This window comes from Plectrocnemia conspersa, unplaced genomic scaffold (assembly GCF_051122295.1).
Source record: "Plectrocnemia conspersa isolate PC_06_02 unplaced genomic scaffold, ASM5112229v1 ptg000008l, whole genome shotgun sequence".
Classification (NCBI taxonomy): domain Eukaryota; kingdom Metazoa; phylum Arthropoda; class Insecta; order Trichoptera; family Polycentropodidae; genus Plectrocnemia; species Plectrocnemia conspersa.
The window spans coordinates 17,483,806-17,506,077 of NW_028277172.1; the positions used below are offsets into that span (position 1 = coordinate 17,483,806).

Below are 22,272 nucleotides of genomic sequence, written 5' to 3' on the forward strand. Positions count from 1 at the left end.
TGTATTAGCTTCTGCATACAGAAAAAATGTGTCATTAAGTTTTGGCAAACGTTGGCAATTAAAAGTTGAATTTCTTGACAGCGCGTAAAGTGCTGTCATTAACAATTAACTACTAATAGAAGAAACACATATTGTTGTGAAAATCCCATTTACTGACGCGTTCAAAAGGAAACTATACAAAATTGTAAAACACTAATTTAAATTATAAAGTTTTAGAATAAAATTTAAAGATTTATTCATAATATTTTTTTCAACCTTAAAAATATTTTTTATTTTATTATGATCGATCGTTCCCACTGCGACGGCGACGGCACGATTTTATTGCTTTTGACGTGGATTTTTGACTTCTGAGAAGGGATGATTATTTTTTGCGCTCTCCTATTGGGCAAAATTCGGTTTATGAGCTTTATTCGATTTTTACTCGTAATATTGTTATAAAAAGTCTTAATATAAACCCTTGATAATCGAGCGTTTGGACTACAAGCTCACTATATGGCAACACTGAGCACCAAAAAAAACACCACTAATTATGAGTAGATATTTTTAATTATTTTTAATGCCTAATAAAAATATTTCACATAAAATATGATTTCAGAAAATATGTCGGTAGCTAATTTTTATATTTATTTGAAGCAAATAAAGGGTTAAGTTATACCTAATATTATTTATTTAGGAAATTATATTACGATGGTAAAACATACATATAATGCCATTTTTGTTATGAGGTCCGGAATCATTGTTTTCCCAGGGCCCGGGCTCACTCTCAGCGGCCCTGCATGTATGTTCTTGTCAGCTGTTAATAATCTTATTTATGAGGTAACTATCATGAAATTTTTATATTAAATTCTAACAAATTGAATGCGATCAAGTATTGTAGTAGTTTCTTATTCGGTTTGGGTAATCAATATTGTATCATTAGAATAACTTATACTTATACTAAATACAATATGAAGTCGTTCAAAGGTAAAAAAATATTACCTAGAACCCTTAAATTTTCGATTAAGGTGACTTTATAACCAAACTCGTATGTGATGTAATACATATTGTAAGACGAGTGTATATTTTTTATATCAATTGCTCCCTCCGTGGCAGCGTCAATAGCGCCGCGTCAGCAATACTGAGAATCCACCCCACCTAAAGCGGCTCCAGTTTTCCCGGAAGGGCGAGGTCAAGTTCGAGCCGATTCGGCGCATTTTTTCGGTTTAAATTTTCCCGATTATCTCATTCGCCCTTTCGAGAATTTACACCTCAAGGCCGTCGAATTGGGGTGACCCCAACGCGTATCGGGACAGGGTCGACCCTGGCCGACATTTTTGCGGAAGCATCCTTGCGTTTGTAAGACGTCGCAATTAAAATATTGTATGTATGTATACGAAGAAGCAATAAAACGAGTCAGTTTGTGTTGTTTTCATGTAATAAACATGCATATTATTGCGACAATGAACATGATATTAAATGCAGAAACGAGAAACTGCTACTGAAATTCAATGATGAAAATAAAATAGAAGGTCATTCATTCATTGTCTTTGCTGAACTCATTCAAATAATTGTTTGACATAAAATTGCTTGACGATCTAACGATCTTAAGTATCTTTTAAAATAATTTAGAATTTTTGAAACTATCATCGAATCAATGCAATGAAATTAAATACTTGCTAAAAGCTTATATAACTAATTTATTTATATGCGTTCTATTTTCTATATAAACGATTTTTTTTATTGTTTGAATGAAAGAAATAATTGCGTATCTAAGCATTTAACGACGCAATTTTCATTGAACTAAGATGTATACAAGTATTGTTCTTTAATAAGTTCTGCCGAAGTTACCACTCATCAGTGCGTATCTGAACGCATCCTAGTCAAACTTTGCGCTTGGCCTTCTAACTCAGAATACTAAATCTTGTGAATGAGACCTAGACGGATTTCTAAAGCTCAAACTCTCACTCGAGCATAATATTCAAACTTTCTTGGAAATCCGATTTTCGACAGGGCGGAACTCGACCTACAAAGACCTCCCTTATCTCGAGACGTTCGTATAGCGTCTCGATGACTAAGCAACCCGACATCCCACTAAATTTATTACTATATTTATCGAATATTGCGCAGTATAAAATACAATAAAAAAATAAGGTAGATGTTTTTTATTCGCGTGCAAAATTGATCTGCATTGTGTTTGTAATATGACGCTATTGATTTATATTACGAGTCAAATTCGCTGCACCATATATTTATAAAATTAAACGATAAATTATTAGTTAAATATGACAACGGGAAAACGTCACATTAATAACACGAACAAATCATCGTTTTGATTGATGATGCTTGCATTGCATTTTGGCAACGCTTTGTAGCGGATGGGTGTTTAATAATATCCTTATGACAGATATTTGATCTAAATTTAAAATTAAATAATTTCACGAAGGATTAAAATTGTCTAGTAAAATAAAAAGCATATTTTTACTTCGTTGGCAACATTAGATTTTTCTTTTGCAAAAGAAAAAAACTGTTTCTGAATTAGCAATATATTAACTTAAAAATTCGCTTTGATGCGTGAAATAATTTATGGACTTTATGATCAATGTTAATACTTATTAAAACTTTGCTTAATAAAACGGTTACTGAAAGATTAAGATTTGGATTGAAAATGCTATTTTATGTAAATATTTTAAAGATTTTTATATCCAAATATATATCATTATTTCTCAAAATAATAAATTGGTTATTATTAAGCTCTTGTTATTCGTGGATTTATATATATTTTAGTGCATTCAGGGCTAAGAACCACACTAGACGATCCAATCGCGAATATGCCGCCTCCAAGCAAGTGCCGCCCGGGGCGTTCCGCCCCCTCCGCCACCCCGTATATTATATACTGCACATGTTTCTGGTTTATAACCATTTTCATGTTTACGATTTGTTATTTGCTACAATTTATTAAAAAAATAGAATAATAAATGATACGTTTATGGTTATAATTTAAGGGAAAAAACTTAAAAACCTTTAACAATTTGCGCAAAAAAAAATGTAGGAAAAGAAACAATAAATTAAGTAATAATTTGAGTACATTTCACTGAAGATCTGGAACCATTGTTATGTTGCCTTATTATTTTATATTGTCCATTACTATGTTATTATTACCTTTTAAGCAATATGTGCTTTCGCATTTTGTGCTTGTATTTAAAGTTAAGGTTGTTTTAAAATATTTGTATAATATTTTCTAGTATTAAAATGAGTGTTCTTTAATTGTTGGTATTTAAAGGATAATGTGCATTTCTTTTCATATAATATAAAATAAAAAGCTGTATTGTATATTATTTTCAAAGCAATAGGAAAAATAGTATAATATTACTGATGTTACTCCATACCGTCAGGCATATAATAAAATGGCTCTAATTATTTTTTTATAGTTAAAAAAAATTATAATCAATGTGATCTCAAGGGTCACAATAACGGCAAGCTTTGCTTTGGAGCAAAGTTTCAAAATATGCTTATTAAATTTAAGCATGACATCCAGGTATTGAACGCTGGTTTTTCATTTTACATTACTGCCCTCTTCATTTAGGAGAGGTGGTGGTTGAGTTTGTCTTTTTTCAAATTGCTTCTGTTTTAATTGAGTTGATTTTAATTTTACACCTCCAAAATATTTATTTATGATTTCATAAGAATTTATTCGCTTTTGATTTAAGACCTAAATACTGAAATATCGTCAACGCATAGTTTTTCTTTTTAGGATATTGTTCGTATACAAGATTAAGAGAAACGACTTGAATAAACTTCCCTGAGGAACTCCAGCTAGAAATTTACGCCGTATTGGGTGTTCATTATTTAGTGAAACAACATAGCTTCTACTTTTCAGGTATGAGCATATTAGGCGTTCAGGAGTTGTATATTTGTATAGTTTATGAATCAAAGTTTATGAAAAAAATGGTTCATACATACTCCGTCAATCTATAAGATGATTTGTTGTAGAGTGATTTTTACGGAGATCTAACTGCTCTTTAATAATTTTATTCTCTAAATGTTCTTTCAAACACACGAGGAATATTTTATTAAAATACGGTAGTAAACTTATGGGGCGATAACTAATCGGAATTGTATGATCCTTATCGAGTTTTCTTATCAAATAAATTTTAGCGGTTTTTTAAATTGTTGGAAAATACCCAAAACATATAAAATAGGGAAAGTATTGCACTCACAGCTATATACATATATTTAATTATTTTAAGGGTAGCCAAAACAATGAAATGATTTTTAAATGCTCATATATTGAGAACCGTTATAAAAAACATGTGAAAAAAATATTTAGTTTAAATATTCATTTTATATCATTATAGATATTTTTATTATTTGTTATTATTACACTAATCATTATTTTTCATATCACGTGATTATAATACGAATATCTAGAAATCTTTTTAAATACTTTATACTCATAAACATATGTATATTCTGGGATATTTTTTTGACAAGGGGATGAATGCACAACCCCGTCCGTCAGCGAAGAAATACGAGAAAGCATAAAGAACGTAGAAACTCACCTTAACGACGTCGTTACGAGAGCAGATAGGTCCCGTGACCATGGACCGGGATTCTGTCGTCGATCAGATCAATATGTTATTGAAATTTATCGACATTCCTATAGCCATAAGAGAGTGGCCCTGTGGCTAGTGTGTCCCCACGAAAAAAGGGTATTCTTGAGAGCAGGCTCTAAGAAATGATATATAACTTATTGATAAAAAAAACCTTTTTCACAAAAATATATTGCATGTATATAAATACTGGAAAAGTATCGATTTAATTTACTTTCATATATTCAATTTTAATATTATTTTGCTTGCTTATCTACCCGTAATAATTCATCGATAAGATAGAGCGAAAATTTCTTCAAGACCTAATTAATTTTGCGCCGTCGACACCACACGAAACGTTATAATTATAACCTGCTCGCGTGCCCTAATCTAATTGAATTTAACTCAAGTATAGAGCCATAGGTCAATTTATCACCGTTAATATGGCGTCTGCGTGCTCAAATTCGATTATTTAAAGATCCGCGATAGCGACCCGCCGCATAGTCTTAGCATATATAAGAACTTATTACTGAATGTCTGACCCAGTGGGACAATTTGAATTTGGAACAATTCTATGGCAGAGTGGGTAAAAAATATTATTTTTGAATAATATATAATACAAAATATGATTAAACTTGAGTGACAACAATGCCAAGGTCTAAAATAAAATCTAAATAACTCTTACGTAATTTTTAATTGAAAAGTTTTCTATTCTGCTTTTAAACTACACTGAAGTGCATTGTGTTTGTGTATGTCTGCTGCACATGGCAGCTGCAGCTTTTTGCAATTCATCTGAATGTAAAGCTTTATTCGCTATACATAATGAATAGATATGGTATTCCATATGCACATGTAATAATAAATTTTTTTTTTTTTAATATTTACACTAGAATCATTTGCTAATATTCTTAGAACTTTTTGCGGTTTGTTTATAATATTCCTTACTTTCAAAAAACAACAAACGCGTTTTTTTTCAATTATATACATGGGGATTTTGACATTTCTCTCATAACATTGAAACGTAAAACTGACCACGAGAGAAGCTTTCGTTGCATAAGTCACTTCCCGTGACATTGAACATCTGTACTTAATTTATTTATTGTCTTAGCTAAGGCTTAGCAAATTGGGTATTAAAATCGTTTAAAACAAAAACGCATATCTCTAAGTAGCAATAGGATTTAGAAGAGAAACATATTCACGCCTTAAAATCTCCCAGAATAGTGGAAAATTGTTTTACAACATGTATTCAATTGCACAGTTTTGTTGATTCCAAATTTGCATTACATAACAGGGCTTTTGTCGTAATTTTCTTGAATTCAGGGCATTTAAAAGCTTAATTTGATAACTTGCATTCTTTCATTACTCAATTAATTAAAAAAAATATATCTCAGTAAAGCTAGATAACTGAAGAAGTTTCCGAATCTAAAATATAAATAAAATTATTTTTTAATGCAGTTTACATTTTTTTATTATATACTTTTTAAAACATAATACCTATTAAAACATATTTTAAGCAGTATTTTTGACTTAAACATGAAGATTATAATGTATAATACATTATAATTATTTTTTTACCAATAATTAGTGGTAAGTAGGGATTCTGTGTCGAGACAACCCGGGAATTTATTTCCGAGAATTCAAAGATTTTTTGCTGTCTCGAGTCACGGGAATTTAAAAATTAATAACCCGGGACTCGAGACTTTCCGAAGTGCAATTTTACAAAAATATGTAAAGAGCGAATTTGATGTCGAACTTAATTTATGTCTCGATATGAAGACAAGGTGGAATTCCTTATTACCCATGATCTAGAGATTTTGAAAGTTACGAAATTGCATTAGAAAATCATTAATTGATCTTGGCATCGGCCAAATTTAGAATGAATCGAACATTCACGTATTGGAAAATATTTGTGAAGTACTCACTTCTATAAAACTGGCAGTTGAAGCTCTAAGTCGTCGAGATGCCACTTTATTAACTGTCAAAATTATTGTTAATTTCCTTTTAAAAAAAATATTTGAAATCAACACAACTCTGTCGCACGAACCACCAAAATATTTCAACGACTAGAAAGAAAAAATTCAACTTTAAAAAGGAGTTTAAGATATTAGATTCAACTATCAAGCGAACTCCGAATCTAGAGCTTTTATTCAAATCATTGCTTACAATTAAGCCAACATCTACAGAGAGCGAGAGAGTTTTTTCTACATCTGGAATATTTGCCACAAAAACCAAGAACAGGCTATGTGATTCATTATTAAACATAAAACTTTTTTAATGTAATTTTTGCTGTTTTTGAAACAAAAAATACATTTTTTGTAAAATACATAGCTCGATTTTGGTTATACAATATCATAATTAAAACCTATAGAAACTTAATGTGATGTAGTCATTCGAAACTATAATCATAATTTAGGTTATTATTAGTAAAAAATACAAAGGCTTATAAATTATTTTTAAGTTACAGCAGTCAAATAAGACCGTACAATTTGTGTAATAAATATATTAAGTCATCAATATGGAAGTGGCTTCTTTCTCTGGTAATTGAACGCTAATCTATGTCGATTAAGTGAAAGTTGCATTAAATTCTAGGAGTACTTTTGTGTATTTCAAATAGTCAGAAAAGTGAGAAGTTTCTATGGAGACTCGTTTGAGCACAAATAAAAGTTTAAGTGATATTTGTATGGCAGTGTTCTGGCTAATATACGATAGAGAAACGGGAGGAGATCAACGACTCTTTTTTTACTTGTCTTAGATTTCTTAACTAATTTATATTAGTCCATTTGTAAAATGCCATATGCGAATGCTTTGAATCTTTGAAAGTCATAAATAAATAGAGCAATGACAATAGTTTTTATTGACTTTAATTAGGTTAAGAAAAATATTTAAATTAAAAAATAATCCTCAAGTTAAAAAAAATTACAATTTAGAGTATATTTTTTTCACAAAAAGCGTTCGTAAATTGTCTCTATTATATTTCAACTTATCTTGTGATCCAAAATTTTTGAATACTACATTGTTATTTATTTATTTTTGAATAATTAAAAAAATAACTTAAATACCATTAAAATAATTTTAACAATTTCCCAATATCTTTAGTAAAAATTATAATATATTAAAGAAATTGTATAGTTTCAAAATCGTATTCAGTATCGAATACATAGGTATTTACAGCTTTGTTTTTTGAATTTCATATTCGGGAATTGTGTTATTTCTAAATAAATAAGAATTTAAATTATGTAATAAATAAATTAAACAACATTTAAATTATCCACCAGCAATTGATAACCAATGAATTAATGAGATCGGTTCGTAGAATGCTGGACGATCTCTTTGTTGTCACCGTTTGAAGCATTGTGTAACGATGCGTCAAAATCGCGAAAAACTCTCATTAAATATGTCACAGTTATCTTACGCAGGCTTATATTCTCCGCACCGTGCGCTTATGCGCATGCGCAAATTAAATTTTATCTCTGAATCTCGTGCGCGCAAACGTCCGATTTGAAATTGGACCGTACGTTAGTCGTATTTATTACGCGTTATTTTGCGCACAACGCGTTTTGTCTCGAAAATTTTGCTTGTTATTCTCATTCTCCGTGCATATTTTAATTTCGGATACGTTTCGCTTAACTTTGCCCCGCTTTGGGCGCATAGGTATACTAAACAAACCCGGGTAACGGTAAATGGCCCAGCGGAGTACCACGTATCCAGCATCAAGAATACAGCAAATTGGATTCGATTCGTTCGACCGCCTTTTTCGCGGACAATTATCATATTTGGATTTGCAAATTGGCGATTTGCATTGTGAAACATGGGCGATTTGAATTGCATTCACGAGGCGGCGATCGTCGAAATGTGGAACGGCGATTGGTTTTGTATACCACGGTTCGTTTGGTTTTCATTTTCGTTGTTTTGTGCTTTATAATAATCCCAGCCTTCATCATTAACTTAATTAAATCCTGTAAAATACAAAATGATATAATATAAAGATAAATTGAAAAACACACAAAAAGAGTTTGCATTTTTTGACAATAGCTTCCATAATTATTCCCTATGGGGTTTTTACTCTAATAAAATATTTTAAACTACATTTTTATGCCTAATATGATAGTTGATTAATTAGAAGCTGTATTTTAGATTATATTTTTTTAAATTGAAAAGAACCAACATGTTAAGCAGAAGGTGTAAGTCGATGACTAGCACTAAAAATATTTAAATTTTATCGTGTCTAGGAGATGTGAATTATTGATTATTATACAAAATTAATTCTGGTCGATCATAAAAATTTAGGTTTTTCTATATTTTTCTAATCTCACTGGTAAATATCGAGATATATAATTAAATTAAATTCGAGTTAGATCGTCTATAGTGACATAGATTGCTTTTAATATGTTTTAATAGTTCATAATTATTAAAATATGTCAATGATTTCAGTCAGGTGTCTCACTTCTTACTTAGTAGTTATTGACCGTGTTTATGTTATTGTAACGCATTATACTAACACCTGTCATGTTTCATCAAAATGTTTATAATAAATCAATTAAAAAAATCAATATTAATTACATAAATTAGGTAGAAATTACTTGATAAATTCATAAAATAATAATATATACATATACACAATATATAATTTATTATTATTATAAAATTACAATTGTTTTCTATTTTTTCGTATCTCACGTGGCGCGTGCGGGGAAGTACATTCCTTTTCGGTCGCTCCCGTGCTAAGTGACAAGAGTGAGTGAGAGATAAGAGCATGCGCTACATGCGTTCCGTACGCCCACTTCTTCTCACTCACTATCGTCACTTAACACGCGAGCGAGCGAAAGGGAATGTATCTCACCGTACGCGCCTGTTATTTATAAGTAGTATACAAAAATTAAAATAAATATATAAAAATATCACTACACAAAATTGCTGAGTAATATTATTTCAAAATTCATGTTTTTATTTTTATTGTGATGTGTATAAAAAAAGATTGTATTTTCACAGCTACTTCTATAACTTTGCTAAGACAAAACTTTATGACAATTATATAAATATTTATTTTTAAACTCTTGTAGTTTTTGTTAATTACAATAAAATTTTATCTTATCTCTTAAAAACAAATATTCATGAGATTCTTAAAATAGAAACTGAAGCATTTTTTGTATTGTTCAAGTAAAAATATTGTAAAAGTGACTTTATATTCAATAAATGCATGTAATTTATGATCTATTCATATAAATGTATTAATTAGATATCAATTTACACATTTTTTAATAATTAGTGATTTTTTATAAATATAAATATATATATATATATATACATATATATTACATTTCCAATTCTAAGAACGGCAAATGTACAAAATTAACATGAATATATTAAATTTGTTGATTAAATGTAATCCAAAATTGCTATGTAATAAACACATAATATTTTATCAGCTTTTTACCAATATAATGCTTACTTTTGCAGTACTTACTTAATTCACCAATAATGTATTTATAAATGTAAATATAAATAACAAGATAAATTAGGATTCCACGTCACTTTTCTTAAGCTTAACAAGTATGTTATTGTGAACACTATTAAGAACTATTTTATATTGATAGATTATAAGAAAATATATTTATACGTAGATAGAAAAAATATAAACCGATAGCCTAAGATTAAAATGGTTTACTTTTTGATTATAAATAAATTTTAAAGTAATTCTTTTTAAGTCCAAATTTTCATCAGTTTTTCCACAAACACTTTTTTTACTAACCGAGGGATTGCTTTGTAGTAATTTTAATTATTTATTGTTAGTCTATCGTTGCAACATAATATAACACAATAAAGTACTAAGTAGTGAAACACCAGACTAAAATTAGCATCTGTAGATTGGTGACATGTATCTTATTAAAACTTTCAATCAATAGAAGTCACTATTATTTGTCTTTTAATTATTTATTACAATGAACTTAGAAACATTTACGAGAATCTCATATGTCGCGATCGATTGGAAAGATAATTATATAATAGTTATTAATTTTGATCTCCTAAAGACGATAAAAAAACATGCGATTTGAGCTTAAATATATCATGTATTAAACTCACTGGTTTTAAAGTATTGCGTTGAATCTCTGAGCTATGAGCTATTAAATCGTTCAGTTTTTTTCTAATTACTTGATATTTTTCATAGCATATTGATATTGCCTTTAATCAATCGTGGGGTTAATCTATCAATATCTTTAAGTAGTGTCTACTTATCATAATATAAAAACCAGGTGTCTATTTATATATTATCAAACATTGTATTTAAAATTAAATGTTTATTACGGAATAGATATACTACGACATATTTAATCCTTCGCACTCAAGTCATTCACTATCGTACATCTGATTATTTTTTTAGGATGTACGAGCGTAGATAAAAAAGTAAAATGTATGTTCATTCATTTTTCACGAGATTCACCACCGAATCTCGGATGGCACTCGCCTAGAGCGAAATGTATACTTTGCCAACATTAGAGAATAAGTGAGTGACGGTAGGTAATAGTGGTAGTTCGTTGTGCGAACGCAAACGGGTCCTTTCATGTCGCAGATGTTACTTGTTGATAAGAGCACTTTTAGGCTTTCCCTTTTTCCTTCATTTCCTTCGTTTTCACAATTTTGGACTCGATGTCAAGGGAGAAGAGCAAAACCTCACGTTTTCACGATTCTCATACCGCTCGTCTATGTTGTGTATTATTATGGTTATTATTCCTGTGAGGATGCCATACGGAAAAAAATAAATAGCCGTTTTGCTGCAAAATGTTGCTAAAGCATACCACATTCAGGGTAGGATAACGATGATTCGACCTGTTGTATAAAAAATAATAATATGTCCTAGGACAAAGTTGTAAGATTTAATTGGCCCCAAAATATAAATGTATTTTAATACATTAACAATTAAAAAACTCTTATCTTAACAAAATAAGTAAGAAAGTGATATTTTAGATTTTCCTCAACAAATTAAATTAAAAAAGGAAAAAATAATTGAACGTGTAATTTCACATAGTCACCCTATTATATTTCTTACCAATACTATGTCGATGAGCGTTTACATCTTAGACGGACTGTACTTTTATTAGGCTTAAGTTCAAACAAAAATATTTTTTTATTATGTTTTTTCGTAGAGGTTTTGCCATTGAGTAAATTTTGTGTATTTTTTCTGAAGGATCGTCTTCTAATCTATTTTTGTATGTATGTAAATAAGGCATGAATGAATTAATCAAAATATTTACAGGTTCATTTGCGTAAGATAGGTAATGCTTGCATAGTATAATTTAAAAATTCCATGCTTTAATCACTTCTTAGTAACTTAAAGAAGAAAATTTATATACATAGTATTTCATAAATTGTTTGATATAATTTTGAGTGAATCATTATAATTTTTAAGACATTAAGAAGTAATTGACTTATTTAATGATTGTATTTTAAGTTGATTGCTTTAAGGTACAACTTCAAGTATACACTCAAATATGCAAATCCGAAAACTGATACTGCTCATAAAAACATTCTTTTTCGCAGACATTTTTGCGATTAAAAACTCTGGCGTTGATTTAATATTATCAAGTTTCAACACCGTAAATTATTTTTGGTCAACAAACTGCTAGAATAAGGTGTGAAATTATATTTGCTAGACTATAAATATGCTAGATACAGCTCTCTCAAATTTAAAATATATTTTTAACGGAGAACCGTCGCTTCTACTATTTTATTTATAATAAAAAAAAATCATTAATAATTATATAAAATTATAAAAAATATTTTTGAGAATAACACCAAAATAAACGGTTGCTCTCAAGACATACCAAAGTAGTTGGCCTTGATTTATTATGTGTATAATGAAGAGGAAATGTTAAATTTCACACTATTATCTTCTCTATCTGAGAGTCTCCAAAATATTTTTTTGTGTCAAACACAAAGCAATTTCTGTTGTAAGACACCTAATTTTATTTCAGATAAAAATAGCTTAAATTCAGATTTTTCCAGATATTATCACATATTTTTTCTTACAAAAAGTACAATACGATATTACTTAAGAAAAGACGTGTCTTTTTGATATCCAACGAGGTCAAAAAGATTACATCTTGTTTGTACGGTATTCATATTTTAAACAGTCGACGACCGTTTTGTTGCATTGAGTTTGAGATTGTTGATAATAAAAAGTGTACAAAAATAAAAAAGGTAATAAATACTTGATAATGAAATAATTTATCATACTTAAATTCTGTATGCTAAAAATAGCTTGAAGCGATAATATATGTATTGATAAATAGTTTCACATAAAAAGTGTATAATCTGACTAAATTGAGTATTGTTTTACTGCTGCATATTTTTCACTCGTATTTAAACGTTCTATTGTATATACTTCATACATGATATAATGTAGAATTACTAAGTGACTTTAAGTGATATATATATAGTCAAGTCCAGCTTTTGAGAATTTATTCAAAAATTTAAATTCGCACCAGCTGCGTGTATGTATGTGCTCACCAGTTAGGAACCTCAATTGTTCCGTTGTAATTCCATCCGAGCACGTAATTTACACAAAATGGCGGACATGTGGGCCGAAATTAATGTCGGGGATTACGTCGTTGTGTGTCTCTAAACGACTACGTTGTCGGTGTTTAAGTTAGGGTAATATTTGAAACTTATAAGAATTTCCGCCGAACGACCCTTTTGAGGCCTTCTGAGGGCTTCGCAATGAGGCACTATTTTTTAAAATTCAATTCGCTACTTCGTCTTAATCTCAATTTAATATATAATGCAAGTAACATATTTATATTCACATAAAAAATATTTAACATAGCATTAAGACTGCACGTCTTAGAGACGTCTCCGATTACAATTTAAAATACATTAAAAATGCTCATTTTGAAACATTATGTGAAAGCTTAAAAATACATAATATAGTTGCTCTGTGAAAAAACTACTTACGAAAAAGCCATGTTTTATTATATACAACTAACAATATTTTATGAAAGACATTTATGATTAAACTTCGAATATTCTCAGTCGTCTTTCTAAAAATATGCATATTGGAAAATACCTAGTCTTTTAACGATCAATACATTATATTTCCTGCTTTCCAAAAAAATATTAAAATTGAATAAACTTTATTAATTATAGTTTGTATGAAACTGGTGTAACTAATGGTACATAGTATGTATTAATAAAATAATAGTAGATTTTCAGATGACTTAGAATTTATGTTTCATATATTCCCTAATATTTATCTCATGAAAATTATGTTGTGAAAAAATCTAGCACGGTATAGACATAAGACTATGGATTATGAAGCTATTATTACCTTTTTTTTGGGATTAATAATAGCTACAATAGCAAAAATATTTTTTGCAACACTCAAAATTTACAATTGTCGCATGATCTGCTTTCAGTTTTAGTTATTAAAAGTGCTATAAACTTCGGAAATAATACTTAAAATAATATAAATGTGTAAGAGCCGTTCAAGACACTTCCGGGCTACGTATGTAGAACGTATATTTATATATTATATATATTCCGCTGCAACATTAGCCTAATGTTTTAGAAAATAGTAAATATAATCAATAACTACCAATAAAATAGTAAGAAACCAGACTGAAAACAATCTGTAAATCATTGACATTCATTTTATTATTAATAAACCGTCATTACAGCTTCTGTTTGGGACCCGACTGACCATGGGCAAAGCCCCGGCGGCGGATCCCGATGATCTCTTGAGTTTAAGAACTGAGTATATCAACATATGTATGGATTATTTTTTGCTTAGTGTAGCATATAGCCGTCACATCATATTATTTTTACTTAAATGTAAATATTTTTTAACACAATACATTTTGATATCTTTAAAACCGATAATAAAATATGTATTCTTTAATTATCGACTAATTTTATATTACGCTACATAAATTTAGCTATTTAATTGTAAACAATTTAGGTACTAGGAAATGTATGTTTTTTTAAAAAAAAATCGTCATTGAGGGCTTGTAAAATGAGTTATACGTAATGTTTCTCATTTCTCATAAAAAAAAATTATCTATATTTCTCGAAAATTTTGACATATTACAATTTATATATTTGTATATGAAAAATCATTTTACTGATTTTATTTAGAACAATTTATTCAAGTTAATCTTTTTATAATTATTAATTTAAATATAAATGAGCTTAAAGAATGGTAATACATAATCACAATATGAATTTACGCTTAAATGAAAAATATATTATAATTCTAAATAAAATATTTAATCATCAAGCATTTTCCACCACATGACATTTTTCCTTGTAGCTTACAAAAAAAATCACAACATTTTATCGTATTTATATATTTTATTTATATGAAAACATTTACTCTTGTTCCATTTAGTCGGCAAACGTATCCTTGCCCTATGTAATCATTGATCCTTGCATTATTTAATTTTGTTGATAATGTTAGAGAAAGGCAAAATAAAATGTTGGATAATCGCAATTCCTATATTCGGTCATAAAACTTTTATTGTAGTATTATTTGGAAATCTTGTTGCAACTTGTTTTTAATACAGCTTAATTTGTGAGCATTAGTGAGTATTACATCACAGATAGATTTTTTAATCTCACGGATTAATATTGTCATGATTAATTCAAGGTTGGCAAGCACGGAGGCCGCGGGTTCGAGCAACGCAACGACTCGAATTTTTGTTTATAAAAATGTACTATTAATTTAAACCGGATCATCACACTTTTTTTATCTGCTTATAGGTATTCATTTTGTCTGATTGACTTATTTTGTTTGTACAGATTTACCCCGTTGTAACGCACTTGTCTTACGCATGTCAGGTTATAACGGAATATTAAAAAAATGTGCATATGGGCTTAAAAATTTTTAATAATGAGCAACATAGAGAATATATATTAAGGACAGAATAGCGTAGTCCGTAACGTCTCAGACTAGTAACTCTGAGGTTGCGGGTTCGAGCTTTGGCAGCAGAACTCGAATTTTTATTTATAAAAGTGCGCTTTTTTAATAAAGCCGTTCCTAGCTTCAGTGCCATTAGTTGATTATAAATTGTATAGCACATAGTAATTTATAATTAATAATATATATGCCACCGAATCCCAGACTTTCAGTCTGGCGGTTAATACTAACTTGTAGGTATTCATTATGTCTGATTGACTTACTCAGTTGGTACAAATTTTCTCGTTGTAACGCATTGGGCGTATGCCTGTCAGGTTACAACGAAATAAGTAAAAATAAATTAAAAAAATAGTGAATATAAACAGCTACTTATTTTCAAAATTGCAGCAATTGTAATAAACCATTTAAAAATATTTATATAAATTAAATTTTTAGAAAAGAATTTGCACCTTTTTCGAGAATTGTATCTAATAAACAATAGTTATTCACCATTGTGTTGCTCATTCTATGACATTTAAAATCTTAATAAATCATTTCTCACAATGTATCTAAAAGTTAATATGCTATTAAATAATGCAAAACTATACTTTTACTTTTTAATTATGCCAGCAATATAATAGCGTTTTATCGATATGTAATAAAGACTTCTTGCAGCAAACCAATATAAGATAAACTTTGACGCCAATATTTTATTTTTGCTATTTAGCATTTTAATCTGAATTCTTGATAAAAAAACATTTTTTTTAAAAACAATCGCGTTGACCTAGAGATTCGCTGCAAAATGTTATGCTAAATATTTATACGACTAGAGAGTTCCATTCGCGAGTTTTAGTTAGACAGATAAATAAAAAGACGAACTGCGTTTATATAAGAAGATATTATACTTATTTTGCACAATATTTTATGTGTATGTATTATGTATAAAAAACTTTATTAGCTTTGATTTGGTAAATATAAGAACTCAACAGGATAAATGGTAGCTTCTTCTTCGCCCATTACCTTGTCAATTGAGTAAAATGAACGTGCTGCAATTGACATCATCGCTTGAATAGAGAAATTTAAAAGTATTACTCGTTTTTAAAGCCATTAACGTTCCGAAAAAATATTTAGACACACTATGAAAACTAAGTGTTCATTTACATAACATTATTTTAAACCAAGTTACGTTTTCGATTGAAATTCGCATTCTTAACTAGTGTTCCATTGTAAGTCGTTTCTCCATTGGTGTGACACAACAAGTCTTCAGCGAATTATTAAAAATTCATTGCATCAACGTTAAAACCACTACAATTCTATTTATTCCTTTAACTATTATCTCATAAATGGTAATTAAGTATAAGTGTCCCATTCGTGAGAGAGGCAAACGAAATGCAGACATTGAGATATTCAATGGTTTTCTCTTCCATCAGTCTTCGAAGCCAATAATAATATCACTATCAAGTCCATTCAATTATCACTTATCAACGTCGCACGGATCACTTCCAACATCTATCTTCAAGACCCAACGGGTAACAATCTCCAAACAAATACCCGACACACAAAAAAACACATATCGGTCAATAAAACGAGCCGATCTCGCTTTTGACCCGCTTCCGCAAAGCCCTTATTGTCGTCGCGTCAAACGAGATTTTCCCACAAATCCTTTCCAAGATCCCGGGATAATCAGGGAGCAAATCTGGGTGAATCTTACGCACGCACTGTGTGCCCATCAGCTGTTCGAGTGTGTTTTTTGTGTTTATTGATTGCTCTGGGACTAGAGTCAGGCACCCCATGTTTTCCGCCAGTATCGCGCCAACTCTCGAACGGAGAGGTACACGACGAACAGCTAGTAACAGTACTAAACACGTTTTACGTTATACTATATAACATATATTCGCAATATATGTATGTATCTAATAACAAGCGTATATTTAAAAATAATAATAACTACAACCACAAAAATTAAAACGTGCAAAAATTAAAAAAAATATTTATAATACACGTGTTTGTTAAATAAAATTAAATATACACATCTTGGAATTATAGTGCACTATATCCATTTTTTTAAATTATAATACTGCATATTATTTCTTAGTACTGACTGATTAAGTTGACCTTTGTGCGTCCACAAATTTCCTAATTGATTAGAACGATATGACACTATCTCCTGTCCGAAATATTTATGTGGATACGTGAACTATAATGCTAAGGTAGATGTATGTATATATATAGTTGTATATTATTATAGTGTTTCCTTAAATATAAATTGTTATACGCACACGCATATAATGAAAAATATTAACTATTACATACGCATACGGATCGTGTTAAATAATACTATAATTTAAAATACACGTATTTGCTGGGGAAAAAATAGGTGTAAAAATAAATATATAAACATACAAGAAATATAAATGTCGATAATAAAATTATCACTATTAAAACACGCTACTCTTGTTGAATATTTGTTCAAAATTTTAACATGTCGCACTTGTGTGTTTACTGATAAAATAGCGTTAAGTCAGTGGCTACTTTAATCATAAAGGATATCCTTTAATTGTGCGCTATTTCGGATTTAAAATTTTTTTTTTAAATTGTGGTAATACAAAATGATCTAGTAATAAGTATTATGAAAATCAAAAATATAAATTGTCTTTAAAATATATACAAAAAAATACAGAAAATTTATCTAAAAATGTTGAATCAGAGTTTCAAGATTTTTTAAATATGTTTCTCGTTATGTTTTTAAAACACATTGCATATGTGAAACAAATCGTGCTTTCTAGTTGTTTTAATCTCAATTATGTGTTAAAAATTAGTCAACATATCTAAATTCACCGTTAGTTTTTAGCCTTTAACGTATTAAATAAAGTCAATTGCTCAAAAATTGCCAGCACATATTACTTATAAATATTTTAATATTTTTTTATTAATAAACTACGTGTGATCAGATTATGCTCTTAATTGTTTAATTAGTATACCATTTTTTTTTAAATAATTGCTGAAATATATGTTTATAATTACATATATTTAAGAGTAGATTTATGTTATAATGTCTCTTTTGCTTGGAATAAATTAATTGAATCTGTATTTTTAATATAAAATATTTATTTCAATACAATAATTAATTTACAAACATTGTTATCATCTTGCCATGTAATGTTTTTACAATTATATGGTAAAAAATTAAAAACCTTTTGAAATTTAAGTGGAATAAAAAACATAAGTGATAATTTAAGTACATGTAGATGAATACATATAACTATTACTATGTGTTCAGCCTTTAAAGCAACGTATGCCATTTTATGCTTATATTAAAATTTATTGTTATTTTTATCTCAAGTCTTATATATATTAGGTTATTGTGGTTATGCGAAATATTATTAGATTATCTCAAAATGATTTAATGAAACGTTTTTTATAGTTGTTACTGTTAAAACTTAAATTTAAAAAAGCGACATTTATTTTGGAATTAACAAATCTTATAGTATTTTCTGCTATGTTCTATGATTGTTGCTGTTTCAAGGATATTAGAAAAAGTTTTTTGAGAACAGTCTTAAAAGGTGTATTATATATTATTTGTATTACTTTATTTTGGATGACTTGCAATTTAGAAAAAAATAGTATTACTAGTATTACTCCACACCATTTAGATTTAATTTTTTGTGTTAAGCGCGTTTTATATATATACAATAAGATTATGTTTAATTGGCTTATTATTTAATAATCCATCTAACACTGAATATATAATGTTTATTAGAATATTTTTTTTAATATTATAAACACATTGCACAGAATACTACTTATTTTATTATTTAAATAAAAAAGGCAATCCTTAATATTTCCAAAATGGTAATTTGCTACTTTGCTACAATTTTGATTTTTTTTATATATTGCAATTAGATTAAAATATATTTTTATGAATAATATAGCTTATTCTTCAATATTTATATAATGCGAATTTGACGGAAATTTCATTGTCGATTTTAAGAATTTTGTGTTAAAATTACGCGTAACAAACAATTTTAAATATACATTGTATATACAATTTTTTATTATATATACATACATATATTATAATATAGTACATATTTAAGTTAATAACTATTTATGAGTATATTTATATCATATAATAATTTGATGTTATATATTTATTAAACATATACAGCAGCACCATAGACTGGTTGTATAAGTCGGTGATTAATATTTGAAAGATTTGAGTTCGAATCTCATTTAAATTTAAATAGCATCTGAAAAATTGAATTCAGTGATTATTCTATAAATATTATCAATTAAACAATATATATTTATTGTCGATTATCACAGATTAATTGTTACTATATTTTTTCTAATTTCAATAATAAATATCGTGATCAATAATTAAAGTAAAATCTAACTAAATCCTATTTATATATAGACTTTGATTTTAGTCATAGTGGTTATTGATTGTGTTCACCTCGTTGTAACCTATTAAGTTTTCGTGTTGCAGTAGAAGATTTACAATAATTTAAATTTGGATTCACTCTCTTTACGGAAAGACATGGAGTCGCTGTGGAGGTGGTTGCTTGACAATCGACTACCTTTCAGCATCACATGTCAGTGTCACGTTTTCACATTTTTTAGATCCATTTACTCGGTGGCATTCTATTACTATTTAGGCTAAGGTGTTTTAACCAGAAATACTTCCGTCGATGACTTGGGAGTGACATGGAAATTTCATGTGCATCGCCAAAGTTTGTGAAATGGCGTAGAGGATGCCCGATTTCGTTATGTTGAGCACGTGTCGCTTTAATAATTTATTGGTAATTCGCGTTCGTAGTGTCTTCAAATATGGCCGCATTTCGAAGTACTCCTTGTTTTTATAGAGAATTAGAAAATAATTTCTGAAATATCTCTACAGGTATTTTTACCTCAATAATTCATTGCTTTCTCGACACAGCATCTACTCAATGTGGCACTTTTTAAAGTTGCTTAGAGGTGGTGTCGACAATCCGTCAATGCACGGTAACTTAAAATGCCCTAGAGAGTCGCGATCGCGTTCCTTATTCTTGCCCGTTGCGGCCAAATACAAGGATATTTTCGGCGGTCGCTATGAAGAGCTGAAAAAAATTATGTGGAATGTTGTTCATATATTTTAGATGTATTATACATTAAATATATAATATAAAATGCATGTTGCAAATGGTAATAATGTAAAAAAAAAAATTTGAATATAAACTTAATTAAATGATTGTTCGAGAATTCAGATTCTTTATATAAACTTTGTAAACATGAAAAAGAGGCAAACACGTCATATTAAATTTAAAACCATAAATTACCAGCGCGTTTTAGCGGAACATAATAAACTTTTATCATGTAGATTTTATCAAAATTTTACGGTCACTATGTATTTTTTCAAACAAATATTTACTGCGTGAAATATATAATATTGTTAAAAGCATATTTCATACACAGTATCCGATACGTTTGTAATCCAATATTTATACTATCGCAGAATTGCTCTCTGGCAAAAATTTTCCCATCACATACATAGGTATAAAAATAAATTATGACTCGTTGTTATTATTATAATATAAAAATGATAAAACACATTTAATTCACTTCGTTTTTAATTATTATAATCGCAAAGTTGCAAATTAACGTTAACAGAATCGCCGGTGTTATATAATTACGGTATAACGTAAATATTATATTACATGAAGCGTAAATTTACGGTCAAACGGCAAATTACATAGTTTAGACATTGTATAAAGGCATTATCGAATCGAGATGCTAACAAGCAGATAAGGGTTGCCTGAAATTCACATGAGTATGCGCATATTTATATTATTATATTATGCATACGTATGAATATATGTGTGTATGTTGTGTTACGTTATTACGTAACACGCCCGCGTAGTGAATGTGAAATTCAAAAATCCCACAGGATCTATCTAACGACAATAGGATGCGAAAGTCTCAAAGTTTATATACCGTAAAAATTTATAACCCGCGTTTTATTGTGCTTGGAAATAATAAACCCGCAAAACGGACGCGAAAAACGTGTGATATATAATATGTGTACAGACATATTGTAGTATATTATATTTTTTAATTTGATTTTTTTCTATTCCATACCTCTGTCATAAGCAGAGCGTGTTCTTTTACTGAAATATAAAAATATGAGAAACGCTAAAAGAATGCACTTAATATCAATAATATTAATTAATATATGACGTAATATATACGTAAAATAATTTGTAAAGGTCTATCGAAATTATAATTATTTATTACTCATTAATTATGCCCTTTCAGACACAATATAATCCATATGGGATTCGAATTAAGTCTTCCAGGTATAAACCGACTTATACCACTGGACTATAAAATTAATATAAATGAAAATATATTCACATCAACAACTTCTTATTTTTATTTTATAAATTATCGAGTATTATATTATTTTTTATTTATATTATCAAGATGAATAACGAATTTGCTTAAAAATATCTATAAATATTTAATTAAATATTGTTAAAGTCGCATGTTATATAATAATATAATTTCTACTAATTTTTTCCATTTTGTTAAAATAACCCTGTTTTTCATCTCTTTTATCAAAATTACATTGAAAATTACATTTTTTCTTCCTTTGTACTTTTTTACACTTGGCTAACCAATTTTGTATTAGGAGAATTATATATGTATATTAAAATGATCTCTATGAAAAAAGTAATTCACTGAAAAATTAACATTTATAAAATCAACTATAAAAAAGTTCCTAAAAAATGAATAAATATTATATTTTATTTTTAAATAATATCATTAGAATTTTTT

At 28.6% G+C, this 22,272-nt stretch overlaps 1 protein-coding gene across 12 annotated transcripts in view; it reads left to right on the plus strand.

Annotated features, from left to right (window-relative positions):
* The window catches only part of mtd (TLD domain-containing protein mustard), a 244,750-nt gene that overhangs the window by 76,786 nt on the left and 145,692 nt on the right, over nt 1–22,272 (plus strand). For 4 of the 12 annotated variants that reach the window (XM_088190986.1, XM_088190991.1, XM_088190992.1 and 1 more), the window contains exon 1: nt 17,260–17,311. The exons of 3 other annotated variants lie outside the window; for them this stretch is intronic. The gene's annotated coding sequence lies outside the window, so the exon portion shown is untranslated. Of the gene's footprint in view, nt 1–17,259; nt 17,362–17,556; nt 17,667–22,272 lie in introns of those variants that run through there. 5 more of the 12 variants (XM_088190985.1, XM_088190988.1, XM_088190990.1 and 2 more) reach the window with 4 other exon arrangements.